Genomic DNA, 14959 nt, shown 5'->3' with positions numbered 1-14959 from the left:
CTGAAACCTGCAGGTGAGTTCCTTTCACTGGCAGCAGCACAAGCTTAATATTTACTATTTCCTAAGACATCACCTGTATGGATACCTAAAAGCTACAGCTCTGCAGGAACATAACAAGAGAAGAAAAACCACATAGATAAGTTCCATCTTAATACAAAATCAGCCACTGCTGAAACAAAACTGCTTGACTGCAGAACAGGGATTTTCATTAACAGAGAGAAGATAATTCATTATAAAAGATATCATGAAGTGAATTTAGATTCTAGGTTTGCACGTCACAGCTCTACCCACAGCGTCACAAAGCAGCTCAGAGGAAAAGTAAAGCACTTGCACACCAACCAAAATAAGGTTTGGTGTCTTCGTTAATAATTAACAGGGCTAAGGATTTCGGGATGCAAACCAGAATCTTTCCATTAATCAGCTAAAAATTAAGTGAAGAAATACAATTGCTAAGTAGGGCAAAAAAAGAAAGGAAACTGAGATGACTCTGATACTGTTAAGATAATGCATGTGGTGTTGACCATCTCTTTTCACACAAAATGAAAGCCAAAAAAGGATGAAGTCGTTCCCTTCCTGAAAAGGGTCATATTGAAGCAAATAACAGCTCACACAGGACAGATTAAATATCCCTTGTTTTACACTGCAGGCTTGTAACAATGCCACTGCTCATCTGAGTGATGCTAATTAATCTTGAACAGACCTATCATCAGTTACTGAGTCTTCCCCCGGATTAAATGTAAACCAGCCTTGCATAAATTGAGTGCCTCCTTTGAATATATAATTGAATTTGCAGAAGTGTGCGCCAGGGGGGTGTTTAAATAAGTGCACAAATATGATAAAAAGGACTTCACGCCATTATATCTAATTCAGTAAGCAAAAATAATGGCAGGGCACGTTCCAATTAGTGTTTGATTTATTTATTTTAACAAATCCAATTAGTAGAATGTTTTATAAAGTCATCCAATGTCAAACTCTCACAGACTCACTAGATAAAAAACAATACTTCTAAAGAGGGATAAAGAAATATACTAATGGGAGAAGCCTCGTTGGTTATCCTGTATTTCTAGATACAGACTGAAAATAACACACCCTCAGACAGTTCAATGAGGCATTTACAACATTCCCAGTGTGGGGAGGGGGGGAAGAGAGCAAGAACCTCAATAGTGCCGTTTGTCACCTTCCATGCCTTTGCTTTGGGGATAGAAATTATAACAGCACACACCATTCCAACCAATGCTTTTTCCCTGGAATACTTGTTCTGAAAATGGGTTGAAATTGATTCATTTCATTCTTAGCCTCACAAAATAAGAAGAGAGTTCAGGAAGAAACAGATGGTCATAGAATGAGACAGTGCTTGGGAATTGTAAGACTCCAGAAATTAAAACAAAACCAAACAACGCTCTCTGATCAATAATTTTTGTCTATACTTCACTGAAAGAGCTGCATTTGGCTCCTTAGAAAAACAATTTATTCCACACGATTTGTCTTACAAGAATCCATTTGTAATAAATTTCTCAGATTGCAGACTTCATGTAGCACAGGGTGTGCAAATCAACTTTGTGTTGAGCCACTTCATTTAAGACAGGGTAAATCTTTTCAAGGGCTATTGAGTTTTCTTTCATCAGGGGTGGTAGCTACAACTTCATATACCTTCTACTCCATCCAGAAAGGTTAACACAGAAGTCATCAGAAATACACGTACAAGCAACCAGAAATGCTAAGCTGAACAGATCCAACTTCGACAGACCTATTTCTGATGAGCACTGTCCAGTGACCTCAGCTCTCAACAGGCATCATACCAAAGAGAAGGCAGAGGGTGCTTGTCACTTGAGTCATCATTAGTTTCATGTGTAACAGCCTAGAAGTGATAAGCTTTGTGATTCTGCATAGTACAAGATAGGAAGTTTCAGAAAGGCTCATTCCTCAGAAAATCATCCTTCTGCCATCTTATCAATCTACTGTTGTAACTGGTTAATTTCAATCAATACCTCCTTATTTTCCTGAATTACTTCTATATTACCTGTTTTTTCAAGAAAAAGACTTTTGTAAAGAGAAAAGTTGCCTTTACCATCTCAAAACCTACCACGTGTTCGCTGCATATATTCAGAATATGAGGAAGATGCTTCTCTTTAAACTGCAGGGAAAGCTCTGGTAAGGTTTTGTCCCTCAGTCACCTGAGGGTCTACACCAGAAGAAATTAAGGAGCAGATTCCCCAGCATAAAACAAGGTATAATTTTCTTATGTCAGTTGCTTGAGCTCATACCTAACAGAAATTCAGATAACACAACTGTGAAATGCAAATCCACATTTACTCTTCAAAGTCTTGTGTTGACAGAGCTGCATTTCTCAAGCTATCCAGAAATTTTGGGCTTCAGGAGGAAACACCAATGATTTCTCCAGTGCTTCAAACACATTCATTTCCCCTACAAGTACAATGACTTGTTGGTTCTCTGCTGCCATATCAGTCCTCACTGTCATGGGGTGGATTCATCTGCCACAGTGGAGATCCATTAACTTCCTTTCCATCTTACTTTCAACACAAAGTATTAGTTGGTTTGGACATATGCAAGGGAGGTTTTATCTATTCTCCAATTGTAACGTTGAATTGCTTTAAATATATACACGTTTATAAACCCAATGTTGTTTTAAGCTACAGCACCAAGTCAGTTCACCCAGCATGGCACATGAGCTGGCTCTCAAGGAATCCAGGCTTTGCAAATGAAGCTTAGCTTCAGGCTGCTGAAACACCAGGATTAACTTGCAGGAAGTTTTCGGGCCGGCCTATCTTCATGTAATTTAACTTCCAAGATTCCTTTCTGATCGCCGAAGTCGCCTGACTCGGAGCCGTCCCGGACCGATCAGCAGCGGCTGACCGCGTGGTCAAGGGGGATCTCGGGCGGTTCCTTCAAGCAGGGAACCCCCGGGTAGAGGAGAAGCCCGGCAGCTCTCAGGGAGCAGCTGACGCAGCCGCTGACGCAGCGTGTGGGCGTTCCCTGCCTACGGAGGGAGATTTAAACGGGCACATTGCTCGGCAGAATCCTTTCTGATCGCCGAAGTCGCCTGACTCGGAGCCGTCCCGGACCGATCAGCAGCGGCTGACCGCGTGGTCAAGGGGGATCTCGGGCGGTTCCTTCAAGCAGGGAACCCCCGGGTAGAGGAGAAGCCCGGCAGCTCTCAGGGAGCAGCTGACGCAGCCGCTGACGCAGCGTGTGGGCGTTCCCTGCCTACGGAGGGAGATTTAAACGGGCACATTGCTCGGCAGAATCCTTTCTGATCGCCGAAGTCGCCTGACTCGGAGCCGTCCCGGACCGATCAGCAGCGGCTGACCGCGTGGTCAAGGGGGATCTCGGGCGGTTCCTTCAAGCAGGGAACCCCCGGGTAGAGGAGAAGCCCGGCAGCTCTCAGGGAGCAGCTGACGCAGCCGCTGACGCAGCGTGTGGGCGTTCCCTGCCTACGGAGGGAGATTTAAACGGGCACATTGCTCGGCAGAATCCTTTCTGATCGCCGAAGTCGCCTGACTCGGAGCCGTCCCGGACCGATCAGCAGCGGCTGACCGCGTGGTCAAGGGGGATCTCGGGCGGTTCCTTCAAGCAGGGAACCCCCGGGTAGAGGAGAAGCCCGGCAGCTCTCAGGGAGAGCTTTTTTATTTAATTTTTTTAATAAGCCTAGAATTATTATGTTAGAGCTTCAAACAAGCAGCAGTCATCGGTTCACTCATATTGTGCATGGCGATGAATGAAAACAAAAAGATGGACTATCAGGAATCCCAAGGAGGATCTCCTTGTAGCTGAGATGCTTTCTTTGAAGACTTCTAAGCTACTGTCCTTGTGAGTTCTGGCAATGGAACAGAAATCATGTTAACTGCCACAACAGTGAAAAAGGAAAGCAGTTAAACGCAATCTGGTTGCAATCAAAAGTAACTGAAACAGATTTTTATCACTTTTAGAGAGCAAAAAATTAAGCTGAGATTTTCAGAAGGCATTTTATTACCTCAGTGCTTTTCCCAAGTGAAATAAATAACTCCTTTTCTCTGTGGTAGTTGCTGTCATTCAGTCTGCAATGACCTCTCTAATTCTCTCTGCATCTGACATTCACTGATCCTTCACCACATTTCCAGAGCCAACCTCCACTAACACCTAGCATGATCCAAAGACCACCCCTCCATTTTATACTCATAGAAAGCTACATACAGCATGCATAAAGACAAGGTAGTCATGATTTGATTACAGATTGTGCCCGCATACAGGTAATTTTAAAAATACCTGTTTCAAAGTTTTCCTCTAGAAACTTAAATCCAATAGTTTCATAGGTTCACTGAATAGATTCATAGAATGGCCTGGGTTAAACAGGACCACAATGATCATCCGGTTTCAACCCCCCTGCTATGTGCAGGGTCGCCAGCCACCAGACCAGGATGCCCAGAGCCACATCCTAGTTTGATTCTTTCTGATCAATACTGATTTTTTTTTGTTAAACTGCTTCTGAAGCACTCGTGCAATTTAAGCATCCAGCGTGGCATAGATCTCCAAAGATTGCTTCTTGATATTTAAGCTGGTGTATATAAAATGTAATAGCTCAACTGCATACCAGTCAAATACCAGAGAGTTACCTAGAAAAATGGATATAACCTGTTCAGACAGAATCTCATTGGCTCATATCACAATAATAATAACTTGCAATGAGTGTTGCAATTGACATATCTTGTTAAATTTAATTCTGTGCTTATTGGAAGTTACTCCGAGTGTTTGGCTGCATAAATAAATTTTATTGAGGTCTATCAATTTTTGCAGCTATGAGTTTGCACCTTCCATAGACTGAGGTCCATAAAATACTCTCTTATTTGTTGCCAGCAGTTTCAATTTACATGTAAAGTGCAGGGTTCAAGGATAGTAGGAGATGTGTTTTTAAAACTGTTTTCAGTTGCATCATGATCTTCATTTAATGTGTCAGGAGAGACTCAGGCCTTGAAATAACAGCAGTGAGCCAGCTGCTCTGTTCTCAGGTGCCCTGCAGTCAGGCTGGGGGCAGGATGTCAAATGCTGGATGGACTACGCGAAAGACCTTGCAAAGTCTGGTCAGCTGAGTGATGGCCAAGGCACCAACAATCAGCTGGACTCAAAAGTTAATTATCTGTTACTTGATTTTTGTTTTCTTTTTTAAGTCCATTTATTTTCTATTTTTCACACATTTTGATGTTCTTGAGTGCCCCAATTGCACTGTAATAACAGAAATGCCTTCCAGAATCATAGTACAGTGGGGGCAAACAGCACCAGGAGCCTTGTTATCCTCTGCAGCACACTGCAAACATGGGAATCATGGGAAGATTTGCTTACTTTTAGCCTGTAGCACAAATATCTTTGTCCAAAGAGCAAAACACAGATAGGTGCCAGGAAAGACTAGATCCCTGCCTGATAGCAAACGAGTCCCTGAAAATATATAGAGCTCCCTTTCTGCTTAACCAAATATCCAACTTAGGTATGTGAGCAGAAATGCTAAAGTGCCCCTCTAATTACAGCTTTGAATCTTCAACTTGCAGTGCCAGACCCAGAACACGCATTTAGCAGAGACACAGCTGTTGGCTCCTAAACTGTGTATTAGAGAAGGACAGCAGGGGAAAGGAGAAAAAATTAAAGGCATTAACACAAATGCAACTCTCTAATAGCAGCTCATATTGTGTTAAAAAGGAGGCCACCAGAGCACATCTCACCGCACAGTGTTGTCCTGAAACAGCTGCAACCAGAGACAAAGCAAAGGTAATCTCAAATAATGACCATCAGCCATGTAATACTAAGGCAGTTCCACTAAGGGAGAAAACAGCTTCTCCTTCATCCTCTGATGCAGAAAATCATTTGCTAATAGAAGATTGAGAACAGTTCAATGCTATCCGCTCAGATCCTTGGTTTTAGAGGAATTCCAAACTGCACAAATGGGCTCATTTGTAATGTTTTAAGTTCACTACGCATTTCATTTCAAAATGGGTTCCGGCTGTGCTGTTGTTATAGAAAACCTGAATGGTAGCAGAAAAATAATAAACAGTATGCCCTCATCCAAAGCCTTCCTCCCATTTCTGGGATGGATCTTCTCCATTTTGAGTCTGAAACTTAGAATGCTACGTTTTAAATTGAAACTATTTCTAAAGGAGGATTTTCTGAATTCCTCCGTTCCTACTTCTTAAAATAGCATCAGTTTGAACCATGCCAGGAAGCATTATATGTTTAAAGCACCTCTTCCCAAGATATGAAAGGCAGAACATCAACACAATTACTTTTCAAGATACTCAACAGCCAATTTCTAGCAGGAAACCTTTTGCTGTCATATTTGGTCACGGTTTAAACCTTGTGTCATTGAGTTGAGAGACACGAACCAGGTACCCTGAGCTTCTTATCCCAAGTGCACACAGGTCTAACCTGTGCTTCATGCTCTAGTGCAAACATACTTGGTACAGCTGAGATGGCCCAGGGAAAGGCACCTAAAGATCCAAGTTTAGAACCTGGTCTGAATAGCATTTAACATACAGTAGGTCACAATACATCAATATTTCCTTTGAGTAACCTACAAGGATTTTGTGACGTTTTCTACATAGAGTGCAATACAAAACAGTTCTGCAGTCAAAGATTTCATCACTGTTCCTACATTGAAATAGTTCTGGCTCACAGGTGCGACTCAGATGCACAAAAAGCTCATTTGCTGAAGTCTAATTCTGGAAGAAGTCTTTGCATCACTCTAAGAAAGTAAATCCCTTTGCTTACAGAATTTCTCTTTGCAGTAGAGGTCTAACAACGCTGCCTCTGTTAATTAGACAAACACTTACTCTACGATATTGTTCTATCCATACACCATCAAGCCCTAAAAAATTTCTCTCCCACTTGATTTTGGTAGAGGAAAGGGTATTTATGCACACAACTGCATGCACTCGCTTTACAAGATGACACAGGCAACCTCATTAACATGTAATGCATTCCCAGTGTCCCCAGGTGAAAGTGCAGATACTCAGAAGCAGAGATGAAAGCGCCATCCTAAAGATCTCAGCTATGCAGTTAAAATTGAGTGTAAAAATTCAAATCAACTCAGTGTTCTTCAATAATATTTTCATGCCAGACACTGTAATTTTAAAGTAATTGTGTAGAATCTGATTCATTAAATAGATAATGCTTCAAAACATTACAATGATAATATTAACTCAGAAATTAGATTCAGTTTCTGATCAAATGAATTGGTACTAAATATACCCATTAAATTAGAACCACATTGTAACTCCATTGATACTTCAGTTAGCAAGAACACGTAAGGCACTACTGCCAAAAATGTAAGAAATGAAGGTAATGCTTTCTTGGCGTTTGCCCCATGGTCCTTCTCTTAAGAAAAAGCAACTTAAGATCTTTCAGGCTTCAGATGCAGGTTTTAGCATATCACATCAAGCACAATAGTGACAAAAATAAGCTAGTCAGGTATCTCCATTTGTTATTCATGCACTTCCTAGCCTAAGAGAACAAGCATGGTACCGTATCAGACCTTTGTTGATGCCCCTGAGTTCCATCATAATCGCCTGAACCTGCACATATCTGAGGTTGGCAGAAGGAAAAGACAGCAGAGCACTTCATGCTGCTTCCAAAACAGAAGAGTGACAGCAGCACGTCAGACCAAAGGTCAGACATCTGCTAGACGTCACTTGGGAAAGATGCAGAAATAGGACATGCACACAACAGATCTTCTTCAAAACTCCTTCCCAGCCCCAAACAAGCCTCTCTCAAGTCAGTTGTTCTTTCCCCATGAATCTACCCAACCATTTTCAGAACCTTCACGTTTGTGATGCTTCTACAGCTGAACCGCACTCCGACAGCTGGCTACTACTTTCCTGGGGATACTTAGAGATGGGGTGATTTTTGCCCTTACGCAAAGCCATACAAGCACAGGACAGTGACGCTGTCTTTGCAGAGATGGCATTTACCTCATGTGCTGAACTGACACTTTAGTGATGAGAAAGGGATTACAGCGTATTGTTTTCCCATGTAAGTGACAGCGCTTGTCGGGCTGTACCCAGGAGGCATAACTGTTTTAAATCACATTCTGCACTTTGGGACAAGATAGACTTCTCACTAGGCTATCAGCCAACAGTACTTTTTTTTTTCCCTCTCCTTGTGAAGAACTGTCTCTCAGGGAGAAAAAGAATCGGTATACTTGACTGTATTGCAGCAGTTCTAGTAGTTTAAGGCTATTTTAAGATTATCTAATGAAGAGAAACCTGACAATGAGGTCCCAGCTGGAATAAAGATGTTATTTAACTACCTCTGAAAACACTTATCTGTGGCAGAAACTAATAGAATTTCCCAGAACTGTTACCACAATTAACATGGACTTTGATGAGCAATATTTAACTAGCAGTTATCATTTTATTAGCATAAGGACTAAAAAGAATCAAGGCGATGGGCTTGGTTTCAAATGTAAAGATCATACCAAATCGTTTTGAGTAGTTCAAGTTTTACTTTAATGAAATCTTTCCCCTTTCTTCTTTTTTTTCCCTCCTCCTCTGAGAGATTTTATATCCATAAATCATCTGCATTCAAGTGCAGGACAGCTGGGAACATTGATTTATGGAATATATTTGACCTGACTTATAATTATGTCACCAACTTCCAAAAACACTGCTCCAACCTCAGCGATCCCACTCCTCACAGAATCACACAGTCTTCACGCTGTACACAGAGCTAATTGACGTAACGCTTCTTCTGCAGATTGGATGGCATCACGAACACTGAGTGAATTTGATTACACTCAACACTGAAAACAAGAATAAGTAGAGACCTTTTCTTTCTTCAGAGTGAGTTGACAGTAGCCACTGGGAATACTGCATGCATGACAGCAGCAACTAATGAAGGACTAAGCAATTATTGCTTGAGTCAAGTGCCAGGAATAAAAATTACATCATCTATTAGCAGAAAATCCAGCTTAATTACCTGATCATCTCTACCTGTACTGATTGAGGTAGAAAATATCAAGCCATTCTCAAGAGGACTATAGCCAATGGCATGGCATCCATTGGTATCATCACTTTTTCTTGCTGCTGTCACCAGAGATCATCTTGACGTGGCCTTTTAAGGCTCGACAGAGGGCACCATAGGGAGGACAAAACGATGTAGAAAAGAATATACTTCTAAGTCTCAAGGGGTTTGTACAAAACACTGTTTCACTTCAGTAAAAGTTCTCAGACTGCTCTAGAGTGAGGCTTCCACATCAAGAAAAAAAAACCTCATCAAAAAACACTGTTGTGAGAATGGTATCTTCAGACTTGCACAGGCTACACTCTCCTGAACACAAGAGATGGGGATGTGAGAACAAAGTTTACATTTACCTACACGATGGGAGAAAGCAAACCTGAGCTACCTCACCAAGAGGAAAGCACCAAGATGTTAAGCCATCCTACCAAGATGCTTCTGGATGTGTAACTTGGTGACCTGGTCAGTGAAGGGGTGCCCATTAGAAAAATAGAGCAATCTGGAGTGTTTAGAGCATTCTGTTATTTTTCCTTTCTTTCTGTGTATTTCCATGAGGAGCCACTGTCTTTCCGGATTAATAAAGTCACACTCTTGTGGTCTTCTCACAGGGAAAGTTGTCAGTTTTACCAATAATCCTCATAGCCCTTCTTTGCATCTGTAATGTTCTGAATTAATCCTTCCTCTAAAGGAGCACCTAAGTTGTACAGAACATGCCAAATTAAGTTACTTTTTATCTGCATAACAGCATTCTTATTTTACCATCCTTCCTTACAGGAATTCGTTCCCTGCGTTAGGACAAATCTCTCACTCACCTCAATCTCCTTTTATTAATGCTCCAGCAGCTTTTTGTCACTTTCAGCTGATTCTCTATCTTTAAGTAAGAATCTAATTAATCCGGACATGCATGACCTTACACACTGCAATACTAAATTACATCCAATTTCGATTTCACCCCATTTCAAAGCTTTCGTTCCTCCAGTGACTTGCGGAATCAAACTCTATAATCCAGAGATGGGTTATAAAGCAGGTATGTTTATTCCAGCGTTGCGCAGCGCCGGGTGCAAGGGGGATAGCTCCTCCAAACTTGCACCCCGTAAAGAGAAAAGTGTGTTACAGATATAGGTTAAGCTAATACATAATCAATAGTCTCCTCCTCAGTTTGATTACATATTCATTACATTCCCTATGGCCCCGTTCCCCGCGACCCCATTCCCTCATTCCCCCTGACCCCATTCCCTGCGACCCTTGCCGATGTTTTGGGGTGAAATTCTTCTTCTGTTTTCTTCTTGGTGTTATCTGCTGTTATTGTTCTCCCATGTCGGCATCATCTTGCCCGGGGGGGGGGGATCTAATCCTTCTTGTCAGAGGTCTCCGGACAGTTTCTTCTTATCTTTATTGCTCTCTTCTCTGGCTTTATTTTGACTAAGTGTCTGCAATTCCCCCTTTCCCTGCACTTTTAAATGTACAGTTACCCTTTGTCTTGGTTTCTGTGAAGTTCCCCTTTCCCTTTCTATAGCACAGTGTTACCTTACCACCATTTTGAGGCTTTGCTCACTCTTCAATTCCCCCCTTTTCTTCAATCTAGCAGGCTTTTACCTGCTAGATTCTTAATGGGTCTCAAAATAGGCTCCGCTCTCTACCTTTTGTCTCAGCTCATGTCTCTTCCAAACCTCGTATTCCCTTCCAGTACCTTGGTACAGACACAAAAGACATCTTATAACAACACAAGTAAAACACACCAAGAGTAGCAAGGTGATGCAGGCTAAGAAAAGCTGTTTTAGTCATCCTAAATTTGGCAACTAGTAAGTTTATCCCATGATCCAGAGAAAACTATTCCCCAATCGGTGTTATCCCTGCCTACTCCATGTTGCAATGCATCTTTGGATAAACAGGATATCTCCTTTTGGATTGTCCATCAAGCATCTGCAGCAGCATCCTCAATTGTTTCTAAGGTTACAGAAATTTTCATACAGTGGTACCCCCCTTTTCTTGGGAGTTCTGTGAACTCAATTTGCCGTTGTTGCCCTGGAAGGCCCTCTCCTGTGAGGCCCACTTGTGCCCTGTTCCTGGTACTGGGACTGTACTTTGTAGTGTTGGTTTGCCCAATATATTCTCTTATCTTCCCTTATAACCAATTTCCATAAAATACTAAAGGGCATAATAATGTGTCCATTTGGGCATGCACACATCTGTCAGCTTGCTCTCTTCCTTTCTAAATTATTAATTGGACTCCTGTTCTCTTTAGAATATTTTACAGGTTTTGACTTGGCTTCAGAGATTTTAAGTTTACCGTCTGGAATTGAAGCCCTCTTCAACTGCCTGTTCTGCCACCTGATCTATCATCTTATTTTCTGTTTCCTGTACAGTGTTACATTTCTGATGTCTTTTACAACATATAATAACCATTGGTAGATTTAAATCTGTTTTCCTTGTGTGTGAGCAATCCTTGCTCTTTTCAGATGGTACTATGAGCGTGTGGCACATATTTAGCATCTGTCCATATGATTAAGGCTCTTGTCAAGGCAGTTATTTCAGTCTTCTGAGGGGAAGTCCCCACAGCTGGTGGTTGTGCTTCGGTTACCTGGTCAGTAGCAGTTACTGTATGTCCTGCCTTACAGTCTCCTTGTCTCATAAAACTGCAGCTTCTGGTAAACCAGGTGTCTTCTGCATCTTCTAAGGGTTCGTCCTTCAGGTTCGACTGACTGGCTGGAATGTGCAGCTTCAGTTGATTTAAAGCAGTCATGTAATACTGGTTCTCCGGGAGTTCCGCTAAGGAAAGATACTGGGTTGACAATATTAGTCACAATTATTTCTACATCACCCTGCTCTACCAGGATGGCCTGGTATTTCAGGAATCTTTGGGGTGAGAGCCAATGAACTAATGTCCCCCTTTTGCCTCCAATACAGTAAACACTGTATGAGATATTAAAACTGGTGTCCTTTGGCCCAGTGTAGATTTATAGGCTTCTTGAATATTGAGCACTAGTGCAGCCACTGCCCTCAGGCACCATCCCTTACTCACTTCAAGCTGTTTGAGGTTTACCATCAGTCCGTAGCTGTGTATCCATGGTCAGCATCCTCCTGTCATTCCTGGGAACGTATGGAGTTCCTTGACAGTTTGCAGCTCAGGGGCTTAGCAGATGGCTTCTTTCTTGGCAGTCCTTAAGGTCCAAAGTCCAGCTGTAATTTCTGAGTTATTTGTGCTTTCTGTAAACCAAGAAACTCAGCAAACTCTCAGTCTATTGTACACAGTTCTTTTGTTGCTGTGGCATCCACATGCTCCAGTAAAGTTAGTTCCACCCTAGGATGGAGGATCCCAGGTCTCAGGCTCACAAGTTGACCGGTTCTCAAAAATCATTAAGCTGTTCTCACAACCCTGGGTAACACTGTCCAGGTTAACTGAGTCTCTTCTCCCTTTATTAGGGCTTTCCTATTCAAAGGCAAATAACCTTAGGCTTCCTTTAGCCAAACCAGGCAGAAGAGACATCCCTCAAATCCAGAAGGTAAACTCCACCTAGTCATTCCTTAACTTGGTTGATAAAGTGCATAGATTTTCCATCACTGAGTGTATCCATTCAACAATTCTATTACTTGTCCTCATGTCTTCTACCAAACTACCGAAAATTTAGCAAATTGGCAAAACTGGAGTTTTGTACTTGGATTCCCATTCAATTAGCAATTCAAACTCAAAAAAAATTATCTATTATTTCTTTTATCCTTCTACAGTCACATATCCTCAAAGGGCACCACTTTACCCTGAGTGGGTGAGCTCTTGCTTTTAACTTAATTTTTGGCCCTGATGCCCACACCCCTAAGTGTGTCTTATTTGAGATTGCTGTGGCTCCTGGGGGTATAACATTGTTTTTCCCAGTTTGTGTTAATAGTCAGACTTACAATTCTTAATCAGCCAATATTGTTTGACCCTTAGCTCCAGTTTTATTAAATTTCTTGCCAGGGTAACCTGACAGGTACAAGAATTCCTGTATTCCTACTTGTTTTCTTAGCTTATATTTAATTAATTCCAAAAGTAAGCCTTTTCTTGTTGGGCAGTAGCACCTACTAATGTTACAAAACCATCTATGGGTAGTAAGAAGCTCCCATATCCATCAGAAAATGAACTACTTTATCCTGCTTCTTTAGCTGCAGTTTCATCGGTGTATCTGCTAGGGTAAACTTCCCAAGTTCTCATTGTTCAGTTCTGCAATCAGAGACAATTCCTTCTCACTCAGCTTGGTCGGATTTCTCTACCAGTGTCCCACTGCAGTTTGTACACTACTTTCATTCCAGCGGAGCAGAGCCCTCCCTGGGCTCTTCAAGCCTCCCTCCCCTTTCCTTGTGGGGGATCTCTGGGTCCTATGGCCCTACTCTAGCACCACAACAGTAACAGCTGTTATTATTCTCAATTTCCTGAACATCTCTGATTCTCAATCAGGTGTTTGTTTTGTTTTCTGTTGTTGTTGTTGTTTGTTTGTTTTCTTCTTATTGTACTCCTCTCTTTAGACCTGACATCCCTGTTTTTATCTTTGCCTTCCTCAACCTGTGTCCTTCCCAAACCTTTTCGCTTTCCAAACTCTAATCATTACATTTCACCTCCTCTCCAGAGCCTTCCAGTGCTGCCCAGATTTCAGATTTCCCACATCTCTGCACATGAAGGCTATTCTCACTTCCAATGCCCTGTCCTCTCCACCTCCCCCTTTGCAGTTTACAGCAGCAGTCTCTGACCCTGGCTCCCTCTCCCACTCTGAGAGTTCTGATTGCAGGGGAACGGTGCGGGGGGTTGTTCTCATGCCAGCACAGATAAACTCACTTTCTCTTTAACCCTTTTTCCTCTGTACACTATTCCACTATTTGTACCCTCAGTTACACTTCCACATACCCTCAACTATACTTCCGTATGCCATTAACAACTACACTTTCTTATACCAGCAAAACAGTTTGTCCCATTCCCTTCAAAACCCACAAATCAAGCAACACAGTTCTTCAGTTTCCATAAACACCCTTACTACCTTATAACTTTCCCTTAGCAATCCATATCGTTCAGTTATAAACCTCTCGCCACAGAGCCAGCACTGACTGACCCACCTCCCTTACACCTCTTCGCAGGCAGAACACAGTATCACATAAATGGCTTGATACTCATTCCACACAGACATCCCTCTATATGTTCATTGTCCCTGTCCTCTAGCTTATACATCAACCACCACTGATTACAATATTTAATCAGGATTTTTTTTTTTCGGCTCAGGGTTCCTCCTGGTTCCCCAGCGATATCTCGCCAATGTGCCAGTATACACCCCAGGGGTGAGCGCGCAGGGACCTCTTTGCTCTGTGATTTTCCCATCGTAACTTAATATAAACCACCATATTCTTTTATAAGTAAAACCACTTCTGACACAACAGCATTGTTATGACTTATGACCACATACTTTACAACAACCAGTAATTAATAATACAAAATAAACATGTATTAAAACAAAGACATACAAGTATTGGAGACAACTTTCGCTTCGTCCGTCCCCGGCCGTTTCCCTCGCGGGAGGACGGAACCGCGGGTCGGGACTCCGCACTCGCCCCGCAGCTGTGCTGCGTCTCACTCACACCACACTCACACGACAATTCAAGCACAATTACATTATATCATTTGTTAAGCTTAACCAAAGATGTTAAGAACACCGGTGCTAGTTGTTGACTTAGGTCACCTATATAAACAGCACTGTACGATACCAATTATCCCAGGATTACCCAAATCACCCTGTACCAGAGAGCAGACAAGCTCTGCCCAATTAGCAATCACCTGAATGTGAGCAATAGCTCTTTTACCATGCGTACGACTTACTGGCCCCTTTGTAGGCACTCCCTAGGGAGTCCTAACCCAGCCGGCAACCTAACCTAACCCGTGAGCTCACATCCCTGGGGGGAGCACGCCGACTCCTCTGTGCCCTGCGTAGGACGTCTCCTCACGACT

General features: G+C 42.3%; 1 protein-coding gene across 2 annotated transcripts in view; it reads right to left on the bottom strand.

The window, feature by feature from the left end:
* LOC146760331 (receptor-type tyrosine-protein phosphatase T-like) overlaps positions 1-14959 on the bottom strand; it is a 172801-nt gene that overhangs the window by 100568 nt on the left and 57274 nt on the right. The gene's annotated exons all lie outside the window — the stretch shown is intronic.

Source organism: Coturnix japonica, chromosome 6 (genome assembly GCF_054131305.1).
Source record: "Coturnix japonica strain WE chromosome 6, WE-NBRP24, whole genome shotgun sequence".
In the NCBI taxonomy this organism is placed as follows: domain Eukaryota; kingdom Metazoa; phylum Chordata; class Aves; order Galliformes; family Phasianidae; genus Coturnix; species Coturnix japonica.
The sequence above is the reverse complement of the archived record's forward strand: the minus strand, read 5'-3'. Positions and strand labels throughout refer to the sequence as shown.